Source organism: Petaurus breviceps, unplaced genomic scaffold (assembly GCF_028583685.1).
Source record: "Petaurus breviceps papuanus isolate PSGF00001 unplaced genomic scaffold, PetGlider_PUasm1.0 208, whole genome shotgun sequence".
NCBI lineage: Eukaryota > Metazoa > Chordata > Mammalia > Diprotodontia > Petauridae > Petaurus > Petaurus breviceps.
In genome coordinates, this window is record NW_027185852.1 from 12,937,992 (window position 1) to 12,952,175 (window position 14,184).

A 14,184-nucleotide genomic window follows, 5' to 3' on the forward strand; every position below is an offset into this window, starting at 1 on the left:
CTGACAGAGGTCACAGATTCTGGTCTCATCCCTTCTCCAAAAACCAGGGCATTTGCTCTTCTCTAACCCTACAAAATCTTCCAGGACACTTCTCATCTCATCAATCTTGTCTGCCAGTTTTTGAAGTTCCTTGGGAAAGTGCCCCCTCCCCCCCAAAGAAAGGATGAGAACATTCTCACCAGCTCCAGGAGATTCCTCCTTGACCTGGGCCTACCTCCAGCATACTGGAGTAAGATAAGGAGCTTAACTTTTCTCACCTACACCTCACAAGAACAGATTTAAGGAAAAAGAAGACGAATTATAAATGGCCCATCAATGGACCATTAACTAAATGACCACTAAGGAAAATAAAGGTCTGATTCTATTTGGAAGGTTTGGTGTCTTCAAAAAACTATTCCAAAACCTGCAGTGCTGTCCCTCATTTTACTCAAGGAAGGAGAAGCCACCAACCAACCAACAGTCTCTGGCATGTCAAAGTCAACCAGAACCCTAAACTTCAAGTTCCACTCTCTGTTTTATTTCCTTGCCACTGTCTACAAGAGATTTTGTAAAGAAAACACGTTCACTGAAAATGAGTTAGAAACAAGCACCAAAGCTCCAACCAATGGGCAACACAGGTCAAATCACTACCCAAATCCCCCCAGTGAAAAAGAAGGAGAATCCAAGTCTCAGCAGGGGTTGAAGGTTCAGCGGCTCCTCTCAGACAAATGGATGCCATCCCCAGCATCTCCCACAGTCCTTAAGCCCCCAGGAGACTGCTAAAGACAGGTCATTTCCCCTCAGTTTAAACATCAGCTCTTGACTTTTTTTTTTTTTGGTCCAGATGCAAAGATGTCATCAGGATGACATCCTGTGCATACATTTCGCTCACTGACTCCTCTGTACTTTAGGGTCTTAAGGGCTGCCGCAGCCTCTGAAACACTGAGCGCCCTGCCCAGGAACTCACAGAGTCTGTGTGCAGCACAGGCAGGATCTGAAAGCAGGCCCTCCTGACCCGTGTCTGCTCTCTTCTCAGGTCAGTCTGGCACTGCAGTATCCACCACAATCACAGATGCATACTTGCAGCTGATTTTGTCTTGGGGGCCACAGTCCTCTTGGAATGCTTCCTTGGACACACATCTACTGAGTGCTAAAGTCCTGCTCTTCCATTTGCTTCTGGCCCATCAGTTCCTCCGGCAGCCTCACTGCATTAGCCTCCAGGCTGGACTTCTGGTCTCCATGTCCTCCCTTACTCTGGCCCATCTTCCACACCATCCCAGCCTCGTCTTCCAGAAGCACTGCCAAGTCTATCACCCAACGGCTCAGAGACCACCCAGAGTGTCCCACTTCCTCCAAAGTTCCAGCTCCAAAATGGTGCCTCAGCCCATTTCTGGCACTGCTTCTGTGCACGCCCCACAGGCAGGTCTGACAGGACTTGGGTAGACAAGTTTACTGTTCCCCAAACAGCCTCAGCACAAACATCTGTTCATCCCATCATCTCTTCCTATAAGGCCCTCTCCACCAATCTCCTAGAAGCAAAAGCCCAGCCATCCTCCAAGGCTCTGTGAAAACAATCTTCACTGTTCATGGATTCCAAATCTGCAGATTCATACTCTCACTAAAATGTATTTGTAACGCCAAAATCAATATTCAAGGTGCTTTCAGGGTATTCACAGGTATGTGCAGGGCAGCAGAAAATCTGAGTCACCTGACATGGGTAAGCCCAGCAGAGGCCTACCAAGGCTGCCATGTTCTTCTGTCTTCTTTCATCTCTTAGTGTAAGCAAGTGTCCTTTCCACATGCCATTCAGTGCCATGGCTTTTACATTTTTGTGCTTTTCTGTTGATTTTGCTATTAAATAAACATTGGATAAGTTTGCTCAGGCATGAGCCATAGCACTGTTGGCCATGAGTTCATTGTTCATGAATCAACAATGTAGAGGGGGAACGTTCAGAAAAAAGAGGAGGAAATTTGCTGATCTGTAGGGAAACTGTCCAGAAAGTGCCCAAGTAAATGTTGCGACCCAAGGCTCGCAGGAAGCTAACCTGCATTTCTCCTAGGAGCAATGATTCACTGTTGGCTAATTCAGGGCTCATGGCAACCTGATGAATGTAACTACCTCAAATGACCAGAACTGGCTCTGCCACTTCCTCCTGGAAGGCCCACTGGATCCTCCTCCATGGGAAGTCACTTTGTGCTTTTACACAGTGCTCACACACTGCCTGGCACTACAGCTGTACCAGTGTCTTATTTGTGAGTTACTTCAGTCACCGCAGACCCAGAAGAGAATGTTCTCACCACCCACCCAGGTCCTTGGAACTCACTGTCCACCAGACTTGTGGCTGAAACCTCTTAGCTCTGCTGCGCCTTCTATTGGAATGGGAGCTCCCTAGCAGCAGGGACTGTGCGTTAGTTAGCACGGTGACTGGCACAAAGAAAGCCCCTGATAAATGATTTTTCATTCCTTCATACTTGTTTTCAAGTCAGATTCTCAGTCATGTAGTTGACACACTATATACTAAGAAGATGATCTTTTTGAGACCCTGGACTGCATTTAATATATCTTCATATAAGGAGCTCAGTGGTTCACCAATTATAGGTATTTGAAAACTATTTACTGAATGAGTGAATGAATGAAAGAAAACCCAGAAAAGAACCCACATGTGTAGAAAAGGGCTATCCTCTCTCAATTTAAAGTAAACATTACCTCTTATTAACCACATTTCCTAAAGAGAAATTCCATGTATCAAACAGAACCGAATCAATTTCATATTCAGTATATTCTTAATTCTAAATTAGGCTGCAAGAATAAATATCTCTGGTTTTTCAGCAAATAAATGGATAATGGACAACAGGCAGTATTTAATTAACAAAGAAGTGCTGATCAAGGATTTTGAAGAGGATTAATTTTTAAAAAGAGTTGATGACAATGCCATCTTTCTCTCTACAAAAGATGAAGGCAGATCACAGATTTAGAACTGAAAAATATCTGAGTCTATGGAGTTCAACCCCCTCATTTTACAGATAAAGAAACAGGGTAATGGGCAGCTAGGCAGTGAATAGAGCACTTGCCCTGGGGTCAGGAGGACCTGAGTTCAAATCCAGCCTCAGACACTCGACACACCTACTAGCTGTGTGACTTTGGGCGAGTCACTTAACCCCAACTGCCCTCCAAAAAGCAAAAAATAAATAATAAATAAAAGAAACATGATACAAGAAGTAGCTGTTTGACCTGGGCAAGTCACTTAACTTCTCTCAGGCTGAGTGGGGATAAAGACACCATCTCCTTCTCAGGGTTGTCGTGAGGGTGTGTCACTGCTTTGAAAACCTTCAAGCACCCTAGAAATGTTGACTCTGCCTAGGAACGTCACCAATATCATCTTTATCATTCTTATCCAAAAGCACAGACCTAGTGAGGGCAGAGTCGGGAGGGGAACCCAAGGTCCTGAGGAACAGAAGCCCCGACTGCTGTGTCCTCTCAGAAGGACACCTGGCATTCTCAGGGGCAGAGATGAGGAAGGACCTCACTGCAGGCTCCAGGCCTGAGGCACAGCCAAGGGGAAGGCACCAGGCTGACCCTCCCCTGCGCTGTTAGGGGATCAGCAAGAAGCTGTTGGAGAAACATGTGAGACCGGCCTGGGCCGATGTGTTTGTCAAGACTGTTGGGGGCCTGGGCTGAGGGACGTGAAGGGGAAACATGGACGTACTGGCTCACATCATCGCTAACTTTTAAACCGGGCACTAACAATTTTTCAAAACAGGAAAAACGGCCACAAATTTGAAAATTGCACTATATCTTTCATTTTTTTAAATTCTACTTAATTTAATCAACCCTTCAAGTTCTAAAGGAACTATTAGGCTCCTTTGGCCATGAAGAACGCAGGTAAGAAGAGCAAATACAATGACTCTGCCTCTCAAAGACAGGGCCCCCGCGGGTCTTCAGGCCAGCGGGAGCATCCCCTTCTCCGCTCTACATGACAGCTGCCCGCTCCCTCAGTGGCCTCACCAGGCTCCCAGACCCAGAGGCCGCCTCACTGCAGAGGTCCCACCATCCCTGCGCCCTCCCCTCCCCCAGCTCGCCCCCAGCTCGCCGCACTCACCCACCCCCCGCCTCCGGCCGGGGCCCGCACTGCTCCCCGGTGCCCACAGGGTCACCCTCCCCAGTAATCCCCAGAGGGGTCTGGCATCTGGGCAGACACCCCCCTGCAGCCCTTCCCCCTTCCCAGTCTCGCTGCGGACCAGACCCAGGCGCCTCCTCGCCATTCCAGCGCCTCTCCCCAAGCGGGTCTTTGCCCTCCGGCCCAGGGCCTGGAGGGCACCCCCTCCTCCTCTTGGCTTCCTTCACTTCCAGACTCACACGAAGTACAACGGGCGCCTCAGCCTCCTGCTTGGGCACGTCCGCCCCCCCCCCCCCCCCCCCTGCACCCAGCCCCCGGGCCCGGCGCCCCCTTGGCCCGGCGCCCGCCCGGCCCCCCGCCGCAGCTGCACCCAGCCTCGGGGCACGGCGCCGCCTTGGCCCGGTGCCAGCCTGGCACACAGCGGGCACTCGAGCACCCGCAGACCGGGAGATGGGAGCTAAAGGCACGGGAGCGGGCGTGAAGGGGAAAGCGGGGCTGAGGGCCGGGGGGCCTGGGGAGAGGCCGAACGCGCCCTCCCCTCCCCAGCCTCGAGCGCCTGGAGGGAACGACCACGTGCTGGCTCAGTATGATCAGCCTCGAGAGGCCCAAGGCGAGTGGCCCAGGGCTGGGCAGGAAAGCCCCTCCCGCCTCCTCCGGGGAGCTCAGCCGGCCCCTGCCCGAAGATGACCCGCTCCCACCACGGGGCGCCCACCACCAGCCGGGAGCTCACAATGATCTCCCGGGCCCCACGCCCGGGTCTCCTCCGCGGGTGGGCAGCACCGGGCAGAAGGGGCAGAGCCCCTGGCCCGGTCCCTCCTCTGGCCCACGGCCGTGGCTCCCGGGGCCGAGGGCTGCCCCTCTGCAGGGGCCTGGAGGTGACGAGGGCAAGGCCCCCCAGAGACCCCTGCTCAGGGACTCTCGGGGCTGTTTCCGGGGGGTGCGCCCCCAGCACCCAAAGGTCCCCCCCTTGGCCGCCCCTCCTCCGCTCTGACCCTCCCCCCACGCTCCCCACTCGTCCCGTAGGCGAGGATGCCCCCCCCCCAGCCTGGCAGCTCCCACGCTCCTCTAGGAATTCCAGGGACGAGACAGACACGCTGACTGCCTATCCCTGGGCCTCAGTTTCCCCGTCTGTCAAAGGATGGCCTCGGGGGCCCCGGGATACCGCGGAGTCCTGGGGAGGGGGATCCCCAGCATTCAGCAGACGCTCAATAACTGCAGCCTCGCGATCTGCACCTACCCTACGATCTGATGGGGGAGGAGTGGCAGGGTTGAGCAAAGGACCTAATTCTCCCACAGGCAGGAAGTCCTGAGCTCAAGTCCTGCTTCAGGCACCAGCTAGCAGGGTGTCCCTGGATAAGTCACAGACCCTCTGTCGGCCTCAGCGTCCTCATCTCTAAAAGGAGGGCGCCAACAGCCCCTCCTACCCAAGTCTGTAAAGCGCTTAGTCCGGTCCCTGGCACACAGCAGGCACCACATAAATGCTCGTTCCTCCCCACCCACCCGCCACGGGGCAGGAGTCAGGTCAAGGGACCAGGGCCTAGGGAGGAGCGAGGGCCTAGGTTCAAACCCCTCCCCCTCGCCGGCCTCAGTTTCCCCATCCGTAAAAGGGAGAGGACCGGAGTCCAGGGGCCCCCAGGTTGCCTCCCTTCCTCGTCTCCGGCCCTGCCCGCCCTGGCGAGGCCACGTCCGCCTCTCGGGGGCGCGGCCGGGGCCCAGGGAAGAGGAGCAGAGCGAGGCACTAACCCGCCACCGCGGCCGCCGCCATCCTCTCCGCGGTCAGTCAGTAGCCACTGCCTTCGGCCACCGTAGGTAGAAGGGCCCGCCCCTCCCGGCCGGCTCCGCCCCCCTCCGGCCCTCGCTCCGCCCCCTCCCGGCCTGCTCCGCCCCTCCGGGCCTTGCTCCCCAGGAGAGCCGACACCCTTCAGAAACGCCTTCCGAGCCACCGTACACAGAAGGGCCCTCCCATCCTCGCTCCCTGGAGAAGAGCGATTAACGTTTCTGCAATGCCTTCCAAGCCACCGTAGTCCGAGGGGCACGCCCTTCCCGGCCTCGCTCTGCCCCTCCTGGCCTTGCCCCGCCCCTTCCCGGCCTCTCCCCTCAGAAGGGCGGTCAACCTTTTCTACGACACTTCCCCTTCCGGCACTAACGTGAGGACGCTCTTTTAGGGCCGCTGCCATGACAACAGCGCCACCCATATCCTTCTTTCTTTCCTCCCTGGGTCATTTCCTCCCCTTCTGTATCCCTTTGCCCAAGCAAAAGGAGGGTATAAGCAGCCTGACTTCAAATTCCTGCATTCCCCGCGAAGGTTCGCGCCAAGGAGGAACCTACAGGGACTACAAGACCCAGCATGCAGTGCGCCCTGACTTCGATCCCCGGCATGGCTCGTGACCTAGGTCGCTCAGCGCCGACAGCTCAGGGACTACAAGGCCCAGCATGCAGTGCGGCCAGGCCCTGCCCCATGCCCGATAGCCAGTGAGCCCTGGAAGAAGTCCGGGGCCACCAGGGCCTTGGAACGGTTCTCGAAGCCGGGAAGTCCCCCATTTAACCTCGGGCCCTGGACGTAGAAGGGAGCACGCCGCGGGAGGGGGAGGGGGTTTTGTTTTGGCTCCACCCTTCAGATTTGTGAGAAGAGTTCAGCTTTTAGTTTAGTTTCTTTAATGGTGGGAGGGAGACCCAAGTCCGGTGTTGTAGCTTCAGCCTTGCAGGCTGGGGCCCGCGGGCCCGCCCCGAGCGCCCTCGCCCTGACAATCAGCCCGGAGATGCGGCAGCTTGCAGGAAAGGCGTGTGGTGGTTGTCCGGAGCCCTCGGACCCAGCCAGGAGGCCGGGCCTGGGATCGGGCGGCGGGGCCCGGCCGTGGTGAGCGCGCGCTGGGCACGGGGGAGGCCCGAGGCCGGGGCTCCGGGCACTGCTCGTGCCAGAGGGGCGCAGCTGCGGACCCCGGGGGCTCCCTGTGGTGGCGGATGGCCGCTCCCACGCCGGCCCTCCCGGCAGCGTCTCCACCATGGAAACCCCACACTGACTCACAAAGAGGCTAAGTCACAAGACTAAACAACACAGCCAAGTGCTGGGCCTCCTGTGCCCACGTGTGCACACACAGCTAGAGGGTGAGCTCCGTGGGGCCACAGGTTGTGCCCTCAGCCAGGCCCTGTGATTGGCAGATTGGTCAGTAACGTTAGCTGTTGAACGAACTGCTATCAGTCACAAGCCTGCAGTGCCACCGGCCTCACCCGCACACCAGCTACAAAGATAGAAATGAAGTGGGTCCTGCCTTCAAGGGGCTTACACTCAACTAGAGAAAGAGTAAGCAATTGTAAACCAAGTACAGAATAAATGATGGGAATTAGGGAAGACTTCCTGGAGGAAGGGACCCTTGGCCCAAACCCCGGGGAGCTGGGAGCTCTGAAAGGCAGGGGTGAGGAGTCACACAAAGCAAAGAACTGGAGGCAGGAGATGGAAGATCAGCCGCAATTTGTGCGAAATGATGCAGCACAACCATGTAAATACTTCAAATCTCAGGTCATTTAAAATGATCTCCTGCATTTCATATTAACACATAAAAACAGTCCTAATGCAATGAGACAAAGCACCACCTTTGGAGTGATTCACAGTTAATGCCTATAACCTGTAATTAACTTGTCTCCTATTGCTCAGAGCAATAAGTTTGTTCCATTTTTTTTCATCCTTTTAGTGATTTGTTAGAGGAGCTTTATAAATATGCTAAATATTTAATAGACTTCTGTCCCTTCAATGACACTTGGTGTAAATGAACCTCATATGACTTTAAAGTATATGTGAGTTATGCCATGGACTTTTAAAAATAGATTCGGACAGCTGCAAGATGGATGGAGACAGTGTCCCTGGCCCCAGTGGGGTCTGTGAGCCGTTTGCAGAACCTGAGTTGAAATTAAAAGCTCTTCCCAAATCAAAGAAACCCCTAATAATTCAGAAAGACTTAGGAGAGAAACAAGAAATAGGCAAGAGGGTGAAATCAGGAAAAAGAGAATGTGTCGGGCAGGGAAGTCTAATATCCCAGGAGTCTCTGATAACAAGCATCTTGCCTTAACCACAATGCAGTAAGATTACAACTGCCCAGGTCTTGATGGTTCTACCTTCACCTTTTTAAAAAAAATGTTTTTTTCTAATAATATTTTATTTTTTCCAATTACACGTAAAAACAATTTTTAATACTTTTTTAAATTTTGAGTTCCAAATTCTTGCCATCCCTTCCCTCCTCTCTAAGATGGTAAGCAATTTGATATAGGCTATACATATGCAATCATACAAAATGTATTCCCATATTATGCATGTTGTGAAAGAAGATGCAGGCAAAAAAAATAAAGAAAGAAAAGCTTTGCTCCTCCTGGCTCCCTCACACTCAGCCGCCCCCTGAGTGAGGTCCACCTCACTTCTTGTCAGAAATATTCTAGTCTCCTCCTCATGGACCTCCCTGCCCCCACGTGCTCCCCCGTGTCCCTATAGTTTCCACAACCATCTACCTAAAACACAGATCTGGCCACATCATTTTCTGGTCAGGAGTATTTGATGCTCCCTGTTGGCTCAGATAAAAAATCAAACTGGCTCCTGCCTCCCTTTCCAAATACCTTTCATCTGAGAAGGCCTCTGTAACCCTGCAATGCGCATCTGAGTGAACCAAGGTATGAGTTTTCACTGAGCATATTCTGGGGGAGGCATAAAGAAAATACCAAGAGGCTTCTCCTCCATGTAGACTTAGGATCTGGGGCCTTGAGCAAGAGGCCCTTCTGTGTATGCTTGGCATCCTTAGACTACAAGCTACATGAAGGCAAGACCTGTTTCTTCTCTCATTGTAACCTTAGTGTGTACACTGCTGTCCTGCACAGGATGGTTAATAAATGCTTGTTGAGGTGTTAGACTTTGCACATGTTTTCAGGCTGTTTCAATGTATCAGTCAGTTATACTGATTTTTTTTCTCCAAGAAATATCATTTGTCATATGAGATGGCTCTCTGAGAAGGAAATGGGAAGGGATGTAAGAAAAAAACAAAAAAACCAAAAACTTATCTTTTAAATGAGAAAAAAAAAATTAATGTTGAATAGAAGTCCCTTCTGGTGACCCAAAAAAGCATTACATTATGTTTGATGCAGGTTAAACCTAAAATATACAGATCAAATTGTAATTTAGTGTTTTCTAATTTAAACATTGAAAACCACGTATGAAATGCATGAAATGTCACTTTATAACTAAGCCCCTGAAAGGTCTTTGGTGGGGGAAGGGAAGGGAGGAGCCTTTCTTCTTTGCTTCCTGGTTAGCTGTCTGCAGAGAGTGGATACGGGTTATGTCTGCACTATGTTATTTGGGGAAGCCTATATGGGAGCAGCCCCAGATCCAGCACAGGCATGGAATTGATGGATACAGCCTGTTTTTGTGGTTTAGTTATGTCTGACTCCTCATGACCCCAAGGATTGTACTGTCTATTTAGTTTTCTTAGCAAAGAGACTGGAGTGGTTTGCTTCTCCAATGGATTAAAACAGAGGTTAAGTGACCTGACCAGGATCACACAGCTACTAAGTGTCTGAGACCAGACTTGAACTCAGGAAACTTTGATTCCAGGCTCATTGGTTGGAGCACTGGCTCCTTCTAAAACATAAAGGAAAAGAGGTAAGAGTTAAAATTAAAAACAACAGCAACAGCTTCAGGATTTGAATGCAGTAGACTCAAATTTGCAGTCAGAAGACCTTAATTAGAATCCCAGCTTAACTCACTATCTCTGGAACTGGGATTTTGCCTGGAGATGGTTTGAGTATAGGAGGATGTGAATGGGTTCTGCATCCTGGGATCCCAGCCAATGGAATGTGTCAATTCCCTGGGAATTTCACAGATGGCACCAGGAATTTGTTCTATGTAAACTGATGCTTCTCTTGAAACAGAGGATCCCAGCCCCTTGCTATGGCTGACCTTGAGCTAGTGTTTAAATAGATTCTGAAGGCAAAACTCTGATCACACATGAAAAAGATTTGGCTCAAGCTCAGCCTAGGTCAGGTGGTGTTTCCCCTGTACAGTGATTTTTTTTCTACCTTGTTATCAAGTGCTAGCTAGAGACAGAGCTTAGGTGATATCATCAGGGCCTGGGGATGCTAATGCCTCCTTCCACAATGCTAAGATATCATGAAAAGAAAACAAGGACCTCTTCATGTAAAAAGGCATTTGTAGCTATTTCTTAAGAATAAATAACTGGAAACAAAAAAATCCAGTGGCCCACCAAAAGGGAAATAGATATAAGCACGGATATAAATATATATATAGGTATAGAGATATTTAAAAATCAATATCCAAATTTATGCGAGAATTGTCATCTCTAACAATATTTTAAATTAAAGGTTAGAGGTGTGATGAACAAAAAGCCCAAGAGACAGAGTCAGGAGCTGTGTGACCCTGGGCAAGTCATTTGACCTCTGCCTCCGTTTCCTTGTCAATAAAATGATCTGGAGAAGGAAATGGCAAACCATTTTAATATCTTTGCCAAGAAAACCCCAAATAGGGTCATGAAGAATCAGACCCTGAAACTACTCAACAAACTCTGCCAGTAAAGTATAATGGGAGGTGTGCTGTGCTTGGAAACAGAAGGAACAGGAAGATATAAGTGGCCCTGCACCCTTCCTTTTACAATTGCTCTTGAGTGACCCTGGACAAATCATTTAACACTTCTGAATGTTAAGTTTCCTCTTCTCTAAACTAGGAAGGATGACATTTCTAGCTCGAGTGGTTTGTCCTTTGTTCTCGACATCTGGGAGATGATGACAGAACTTGCAATTGAACTGGATTTGAGTGAGGGAAGGCTGAGTAAAGTCACCAGCTTCACTTTTTCCTCCAGAGCCATCTGGGTCCAGTGGCCATGTATAGATCAAGACAACTGGAGATGACCCTGATGTTTCTAGAACGTCACAGGGTGGTTGTAAGGTCCAAATGAGATAACAGATGTCTGAATGTGGAGCAAAGGACACTTCCGACACTGGCCAAATCTGCATCTGAAAGGGCAGAAGGCAGGCAGCCGGGACAATGGCTCGCTGGCTCGCTTTTTTCTCTACTCACTCATCTACATGGGAGAATTGAAATGACTTGAGAATTAAAAACTGAGAAACCTCCAGCTATTTGGTAATCATTAGGCAAATAGCCTTTACCTGTTTGTAGTCTAGCCTTCAAAGACTGAAAATGGGAAGTATATGGAGTGATCACTAAGGTGTGTGAGGTCCTTGAACAAGGGACCCAAGCGATCCATAGATCAATTAACAAGCATGAAGTATCTACTGTGCCAGGCTCTGGAGATAAAAAGGCAAAAGCAAAATGGCCCTTACTCTCAAAGGGCCCTTCCCGCATTCTAACAGGAGAACCAATATGTGCCTATGTTGGAGTAGCTTGTTACCTAAGCCTCCCAAAGAAAGGGAAGAGATGTTTGCCATCAGTTCACACTGGAGGGGGAGGGGTGGAAGTCAGAGCCCATTAGAGAGGGAGAATGACCCTATTGAATTTCTTTGTGATAGATTAAGGATTCTTTGAACCCTGGACTTCACATAAACTCTGAGCCAGAAAGACACATTGTAGAATGGACACCAAGCTGTCACCTGTAGCTGCGGACACATTTGCACCCCCAGGCTTCCTGTGATTCAGCCAAGGCTGAGCAGTGGGGGGAAGAGTGGGTGGTGGTTTATAAAACTGTGAGGGGCTAGTGGGTAGCGCTCGGAGGCCCCTGATTATGCACAGAGGAGCTTTCCCATGGCCATGGTTGCCATTGATCCAGAAGCAGAGGGTTCCCGGCCTTGCTCACACAAGCAGCCCCCTGATAATTACATAGATGTATACAAAACATGTACAGATACAAGGTAACCTGGAGAGTGGGGAGAGGCATGGCCAGGTGGCATAACACTGTGCTTTTGTCTGAAATGGTTGGCATCTGATGCTGGGAAGATGAAGAAGGAGCAGTAGCTGAGCCACCGAGGGAGGAAAAGGGGAGAAACTTCTCCTGGGGCCAAGGCACTGAGTCTTATAAGAGATCGGAGCTCTCAGCTATGAGGAGCCATGAGCATGGCTGTGTCTCCCATGAGGAAAAGGTCAAGGATTCCAACCGAGCCAAAGCTGGAGCCAGGAGACGCTCGAGCCAAGCAGCATTTAGAGGGGACTGTGTCCAGCTGTGCAACATCTGGTGGAGACCAGTGGGGAGCAAAAGTTGCGTGTTCTAATGTCGCTAGAAGAGAGAAGCCGCCCTGAAGCCTTGGAAATGCAACACTCCCCATATTTGTCCTTGCCATGGCCCCCCATGTATGTGACTCTGCTCCCTATATGGAGCCTCTCTGCATGTGCTGTCTGTGGTCCCTCACTCTTCCCCCTGGAGGTGGGGGAATTGGATGGAGAATGAACTCTAGATTTATTGGCAAAATGTTGCTAGAAAAGATTTTACTGGTGATTTTCTTATTGAGCTATTTCAAGAAATGCCTTTGTTTGGAACTAATTGTATTCTCCAGCTATTAATGGTAAATACTTGGGCAGGAGCTCCTGCCCCACAGTGTTAGGGGATGCAGACCCACACTGTGCATGGAGTCTGGAAGAGCTGTCCTTTGTAAGACTACCCTGGGAGCTCAAGATATCCCCAGGCACGATGGATCTAAAGAGCTTCACAAACCTTACTATATAAATGCCCACCCAAACACCACAAAACTCAAGGGTCCCCTGATAAGTTAACAAGGGAATTCTCTATATTTCTGGCTTGTCGCCTGTGAGAGAAATAGCCACCACCTCCCTCACCCAGCTGCATGGCTCCTTCTGAAAGACTTAGTTTCCCTATAAAGACAAAATTAAAATCATCCCAGGAATGGTGATCACCTATAAATTTATCTACCATTTACAACATTATTACTGTGAAAATAAGTGCCTCCATGATGTTGTTTCACCTAAAATGTTATATTTTCAGTGAACCAATTAACCAGGTTAGGTAGAGTCTGCCAATAACTAATGATTCACTGTAAATAAGTATTTGATTAACCACAAATGTCCCAGGCTCTACCCATTCAAGATAAGAGAATTTGTTGTTTAGTTATACATACATTGTACATACATAATACCATTTATCTCAAGAACTCAAAATCTTTTCCAAAAGGGACTTAGGAACTTGAATCATTCTCCACTAATATCATTAAACTTGGAATTTATATCAGGTATGTAGACATATTTGATAGAAATAGAGTTGTTTTCTATTATTCTATGTTGTCTTTAATTTTCAACCAACTAAGAGGCCTTTCTTGGTTCCCCTCTTGAGAGTACCCTCCCATTGGTGAAGATTTATTTTGTATTTACACTGCATTTTATTTGTCTTCAATATAATGTATCTCCTTTGTACAGGGGCTCTTACCCTTTTTTATGTCATGGAACTCTTTGGGAGATTGGTGAAGCCTATGGCCCCTTCCTCAGGATTATATTTAAAGACATAAAATAAAATACATAGGATTATAAAGGAAATGAACTGTTTTGAAATAATTTTATTCATATATGTATATGTATATATATGCTACATATAATTTCTTTTTAAAGAAAAATTTGTATGGATTATATATGTATAATATATTGTATATAATATATTAGATTTATATATGTATAATATATGACATAAAATCCATACAAACTTTTATTTTTATGTACATGAATCTCTCTATGTAAAATATTATATATGCTATATTATATAAGGCAGCTAGGTGATGCCACAGTGCACAGAGCACAGGACCTGGAGTCAGGAAAACTCATCTTCTAAGTTCAAATCTGGCCTCAGACACTTCCTAGCTGTGTCACCCCAGGCAAGTCACTTAATCCTGTTTGCCTCAGTTTTCCCATACATAAAATGAACTAGAGAAGAAGATGGCAAACTACTCCAGTATCTCTGCCAAGAAAACCCCAAATGAGAGAGTTGGACACAACTGGAAACAATTGAACAACAATATATATTTAATAATATATGTAAAATCTATGTAAATTGGAGAGGAGAGAGAGAAGAAGAAGAAGAAGAAGAAGAAGAAGAAGAAGAAGAAGAAGAAGAAGAAGAAGAAGAAGAAGAAGAAGAAGAAG

The 14,184-nt window shown here is 48.9% G+C and overlaps 2 protein-coding genes across 11 annotated transcripts in view; one reads left to right on the forward strand and one right to left on the reverse strand.

Annotated features, from left to right (window-relative positions):
- LOC138165275 (cysteine protease ATG4C) overlaps window positions 1–6,161 on the reverse strand; it is a 78,756-nt gene extending 72,595 nt beyond the window's left edge. For 4 of the 5 annotated variants that reach the window (XR_011169324.1, XM_069093426.1, XM_069093427.1 and 1 more), the window contains exon 1: window positions 5,841–5,947. The gene's annotated coding sequence lies outside the window, so the exon portion shown is untranslated. Of the gene's footprint in view, window positions 1–5,840; window positions 5,948–6,045 lie in introns of those variants that run through there. The other variant, XM_069093425.1, reaches the window with a different exon arrangement.
- The window catches only part of LOC138165277 (dedicator of cytokinesis protein 7-like), a 327,550-nt gene that overhangs the window by 90,474 nt on the left and 222,892 nt on the right, over window positions 1–14,184 (forward strand). The window lies entirely within an intron of this gene.